The sequence below is a fragment of the Rosa rugosa genome, chromosome 2 (genome assembly GCF_958449725.1).
Source record: "Rosa rugosa chromosome 2, drRosRugo1.1, whole genome shotgun sequence".
NCBI lineage: Eukaryota > Viridiplantae > Streptophyta > Magnoliopsida > Rosales > Rosaceae > Rosa > Rosa rugosa.
The window spans coordinates 32,612,908-32,619,041 of NC_084821.1; the positions used below are offsets into that span (position 1 = coordinate 32,612,908).

Here is a 6,134-nt window from a genome sequence, read left to right on the forward strand (position 1 = left end):
CCCTGTGTGAATGGGAAATTTGTCAAGAAGTTCTACATCTAAAGAAGCTCGATGGGCTAAAATCCTGAAAAGGCAGCCCAAGCAAAAAATCTGAGCCAAAAAAAAAAAAAGAAAAAAAAGAAAAAGAAACGCTCGCTGGATTGAAAACCCGAAAAGGCAGTCCAGGCAAAAGTTAGGGCACAAAACTCCAAAACTACGATGGCTTGATCCCTAAAAAGGGGTACGTAGGCAGTCTAGACTCAAAAAACTAGATGCAGTCACCCAATCAAAAAATATCTCTCCATTCCTGAATCAATCAAGTGAACTACGTGCAGCTTGATCCCTTCACAGGGTACGTAGGCAACCTTGTTTAAACTAGGTGCAGCTGCAAATTTTTTAAAACAATCTCTTTTTCCTGAATCAATCAGGGGAACTACATTTGGCTTGATCCCTTAACAAGGTACGTAGGCAGTCTGGTAATAACTGGATTCAGCCATCTTTTCCAACACATTTGCTTTCGTTTATTTTATTTGTGGTTAATTTATCAATAATCACATGTTGAATTATCACAGGTCTACAAGCAAATAAAGAAAGGAAAAACAAGTAATCATGATAACTTCAGTTCCTTTTATTTCAGGAGAATCAAAGCAGTCACAAAATGAAGGCAATACATTTTAAGCAAGGGCTAACCAAAGAGAGGGAGAACAAGAGTCCTAAACAAAATCATAAAGAAAAAAACATCTGAATATCTATGCAGTTGGAAAAAGGGAAATAAAAGAGTCAAATGACTTCTGATACTTTTCTCGCTCCAGCTTGCTTGAAGATATAGCCTGCTCGATCTCTGGGAGCTTGTCCTTTACACAATCGGATTTCTCTTTTAGGAGCTGCTACCCTTGATCCTCCTATTCTATGGATTCCTTCAATAACTTTATGATATTCTTAATGGAGGCTTTCTGACTGTCATATTTTTTACAACGCTTCCTAACCCGCTCCTCATCAGCTTTGATGTCAAGTTCTGTAGCCTGCAAGTCTTTCAGCTTCTTGGAAGAATCTACCAGCTGGGAGTCTAAGTCCTGTTTGACTTTCATGCATTCCTCGTAGTCAGAAATCAGGTTATCAGCAAACTCAACATCACTCCTGTGCTCTCTTTCAGAAGTGCAATAGTTTTCGAAGAATCCTTTGCTGTCGCTAGCATATCTCCAATGGTGGATGTGAATTTCTCAAATAGATCCTTACCAGACTTCAATGACTCAATGACAGGACGGAGCATGCCCAAAGCTAACTTGATTTCTTCACAATGGACCAATAAATCTTCTGGTGTCTTTGAGGAAGAAACTTTCACAAAAATGTCACTCACATGACCAATAAGATAGTTCCTCATGAATGAAGCTAACCCAGGATCAAGTATAGTCGAAAGAAAGCTCCCCGCATCCTCTACAGTAGGCATGCACTTGGTCGAAGGATTTTTGCTAGAAATACGGGCTTCATGCGGCACAACTGCTTTCTTAACACTCCGATCAATAGTAGTTTGAAACCTTCGAGGACGCACATTGCTCAGACGCTCTGCAGTTTTCCTTTTAAAAGTCCGGACTACAATTTCTGCTCTAGAAGGATCAGTATTAGAGCTAAATCCAGTTTCTGTTTGCTGGACATTTGGAACAACTGTTGAAGGATTAGAAGGATGTAAACTGTTAGTTTTCTTCTTGAGTACCTTTTGTGCATCTTGAGTGTCAGTTCCTATCTTGGGAAGACTCGCCTCTTTGGACACTGTCTCTTCAAAAGTTGCCACCTTCTCATGGCCAATGCGCTTCCTACTAAAACGGTTATTACCATCTAGCCCCACCTTGTCAATGCTCGTTTGAGAATTCTGACTTTCTTGCCTCGGTAAAGATGAAATTTGAACTTCCTTTCTCAAATCCGCAGAAACTTCAGCAAGTTTGTTCACTATAAAGATACGATGATCGGGCTAAGGAGATTTCTTAGTGAAAGTCTTCGATACCGAAAGCCCTAAATAAGGTATACAAGCTTTCAACCACCACTTGCAATACCACCAAGTGCATTCCCCTTCACGTGTTGATCTCGGGATATAAAAACGAGCAGTTGTACTCCTCCTGGAAAGAATAGTCTGAGCTCTTGCTAAGTCCTCAACAAAACACTGCTTCCTCTTTGACACGCTAAAAGAGAAGCGGTTTGAGGGAACACTCTGATCATTGTCGAATTGACGAGCAAATCTATTGGGATAATACGACTCCAAAATAAGCTGGCCATCTGCTCTCATAGGAAGGCATGTAGAGCGTAGGCCAAAAAGAAACTCAAACCTCTCGTCTGATAGTGTCTCATCGTCTAACAGAAAATAGCCCTTGGTCTCAAGAAAAGCATGGGGACGATAAATTACAGACTTGTTATCCCGGAAGACCATTCTAGCGGAAGTAATGGACAAATCTTTTCTTGCAACATAAGCATACCTCGCTAGACGCGGATAATCTACTGGAAACTCACTATCCGCTCGTCATTTACACAACTGCAGAAAATATTCCCCAAGCCAGCCAACTACATAATGTATGGGTAAGCATACTTTGAGGGGGGGGGGGGGGGCATCCCCTACCGGATGAGAAGCAACCTCTCCAAGACGATGATAAATATACCCTAATGTCATCGGCGCAATGGAAACTTTAACTCCTTTTGCCATCAAACACACCATACAAAATGTCTCTGACCTTATTGTTTTATCCCATGTGGGTAAGACAAATCAAAAAAGAAGTGTCAAGAAAATGTATCCAATACAAACTTGCAAAAGACTGAAATGGAGAGGGGACAAACCTGCACAACCAAAATACAAGAAAAGCAGCAAGCTTCCCTTCCTCAGAAATTCTCAATGGTAGCCTAGGGGTCCTTGGCTTGGGTAGCACTGCCTTGCCTTCGCCAGGTGAAGCATATATGAGTTCCCCTCAGAAGAAATGGGTAAGCCATTGATCCCAGTAAATGTCATCGTACCCATATTCGATACACAATGCAGAATGTATTTGTAAAAGCTCCAAGACTGTGGGAGGATATAGATCTTTATTTCGCAAATCCTTATTAGTTGGAAGAAATTCTTCATAAGGAACACCAGAAATGGGCAGACCTCCGATAACTCAAGTCAGATAAAGAAATGCTCATCTCACCATCGGCAAAATGTAATGTGTTGGACAAAGGGCCCTATAATTCACAAAATGCCCTCCAAACATTCTTTGAAGACTCGTAAGGATAACGAGACACAGCAACAGCTCCATATATTCCTGCTTCATATAAGGTATCCTTGAAGGTCTCCAAGACATTTTCGGTCCATTCTAATACGCCGAAGCCAAAGATGGATCGATCTCGAAAGTTAAAATCGTTCCCCCATTCTTGCTTACTCTGCAACATCCAGTGTAGTGTCGAATAAAAGTTCGCTCCGACCAACATCTTATCATCACCATGCTCATCATTGTTCACCTTTTCCAGAGTATAAGCCTGAAACAGGTTGCCATAACTAGGGCATGGTTTGATGACCTCATCTTCTGCGTGAGGGTCGAATCTAAGAATGCCAAAACGAACATTGGCCTGAGTAGCCCATGTTGGTCGACTCTCAAACGACATGGTAAGTTTGATCAAACTTAAGGGAAGAGATCTCTCGTATTCCCGACCGCTTTTAGACACACGTTCGCCCCTTCCGGGAGCTCGTTCAGTGCAAAGTTCTCCATGTAGGTTCATTCTCTGAAAATAGAAAGCATGACAGAATGGTCAAGCCTCGTACGCATAAAGACATTACATACACGATGCTTGAGGGGGCAACTGTTGAATAATAAAAAAATATCCACTATGAAGCATGTAGTTATCGCAACATTATTAAAAAAAAAAGAAGAAGAAGAGGATAATGGCAACAAAAACAAATGCTTTAGTTACAAATTATCTCTTTCAAATTCAAAAAAAATGAATGTTGACCTACTTTCAACGTGGAAAAGCTACAAAACAGAAAACAAAAGGAAGCTTTCAAATTTTGAATCAAATATCTCAAAACGAGATAAGAATGAGGTGGAAGAAGGCGTCCAAATTCAATTTCGAATGAGGTGGAAGTCCTTGATCAGCAGCTTATCTTCGTGTGCTTCGGGAAATTCAAATTTCTAACAAGCGTTATCTAGCCCTCCAAAATCCTCATTGCCTCCTATATAAAGAACACAAAGCTGCACAAGAAACAGACGGAGGAATAGAGAAGAAAAAGTGAGTCAAGTTTCTGCATCAAAGCAAGGTAGTGTTAGAGAAGAAGAGAGTGAAGAGTTGGTAGTTACCTGGAGACGACAATCCGACGACAGGAGAGCTTTATATTCAGGTATCCTGCTGGTCATATGTTTATGGTCTTCCTTGCTTTTTTTTTTCCTTTACCATTGCTGACGTCTCCATGAGTGCAAAAGACTTGCTTCTTCTTTTCACATGAGCTCTATAACCTTTCTTAAACAGCCCCGAAAGCAAATCCCTCAATACTAAAAGGCTCAAAAGGAACCTGAGACCAAATACACCAACAGCAAAGCCACAAAACCTCAAAAACACTACTGTTGCCCACCAGAAATAAAAAAAAAAAGAACCAACCAAAAACATTGTCGAAACACTTTCGTGTTCACAAAAAGCTGTAGGTCCAAAGAATGGAAGAAGCACACTTACGGAGGAGAGATATTGACAACTTTCTGAAGGGAAAAGAAGTAAGCAGAGGGCTCACCTGTGTATTTTGCTGCACTTGCTTTCGATGCCTATATTGTGCTGCATCCTGTGTATAGGTGGCGGAAGCGAGGTTGAAAAGGTTGAAGGGGGGTTCACTGCACTTGTTTTTTATGCCTGTATCGCGGTGCGTCCTGCATATGGGTGGCAAAACTGGGTGTTAAGTGAAAGCCTGGGGATGCCAGTTCACACCAAGCACGAATCTGCAAAGTTCTTAGGCTTACAAAGTGAAGAAACTCTCCGGAGGGATCTTTGTGCAGCACCAAAGTCAAGATGTTACTCCGCCTGCATCAAAGAAGTCGACAAAATCATGTTTGGAAGCAAAGTGGCTCACAATATGCAAGTTAAGACTGCAGCAGCCAACAAAAAGTACAGAGAAGATGACAATTGTTCAGTACCTGCACAAGATGATTGCAAGGGTGCCCAAGTAATGGAGACAACGAATGCCGAAGCTTATAACCCGCCGTGAATGGAGGGGGCTAGTTGACACAAAGGATTGTACGAACCAGAGTAGTCCCAGAAAAATATGTCAAAGCTTCTGCCTTTTGTGGAGCCACAACTTGTATGGTGTCTGCAAGGCAATACTATAATCAAAGCAAAGAAAAATGAAGCATCTGCAAGTTTACAATATCAGTGGCAAGAAGACCGGCAAGGAAATTCTCTTGGCTTGTCTATTGTGGTACTGTACAAAGCATAGATGAAAAATGAACTTTGGCAAGTCAACATCAAACATACATGGCAGCAAGTCACTTCTCAAGTAGCCACGTTCAAGACTTGCACATAAGAACAAAAGAGTTTAAATATGTATAATTGAATATATTGGTTATGTGATTGCCAACTTTGCTGCAAGCTTTGCTTTGATTACGAGTCAGACAATAAAGAAACCATGCAAGTTTTGTTCTTCTCCCCCACTTTAATCATAAGGCTGTGGCATAGTTTGACATTGCATGAAGACAAAATAATGGTTTGATAAAAGAAGACCAACTAGCAGCCATGCCAAAGTGATAAAGCCTCTTGTTTGACGGTGGAGAACCGATCAGCACACATCAAAGACAAAAAAAATTCATATGCAATTAAGCATAATTGTCAAACCATGTGCTACTGCATCTTTGAGCTAAAGACAAAGGCTTTCAAAAACATGTAATTCAATAAAATTCAGGTACCGTCCCCAAACTATTCTGCCAAGGCTAAAATGATACCCGAACTCTCAAAAGTATCAATGTGATACCCAAAGTCTTATATTGGAATCAACGTGATACTTCCGTCAAAAATCTCTAACATCTCCGTTTGTTTAGTGACGTGGCAAGCACGTGGGCCCCAAAGAAAAGGGCATAATGGACTTTTTACGTAATAGTTAACCCTAATCGAACAAAACCACATTTCGCTCCCATTTCCGTCATTTTCGATACTTCTCTCTTCTCAGT

General features: G+C 41.0%; 1 long non-coding RNA gene across 1 annotated transcript; it reads right to left on the minus strand.

Moving 5' to 3' along the window:
• Positions 1-4,071: 4,071 nt before the first annotated feature.
• On the minus strand, positions 4,072-5,703 carry LOC133728514 (uncharacterized). The gene is made up of 5 exons (XR_009855876.1): positions 5,109-5,703; positions 4,935-4,995; positions 4,712-4,844; positions 4,287-4,498; positions 4,072-4,181 (listed from the first exon to the last, which is right to left on the minus strand). It is a non-coding gene; the product is annotated as an uncharacterized LOC133728514 (long non-coding RNA).
• Positions 5,704-6,134: the final 431 nt, after the last annotated feature.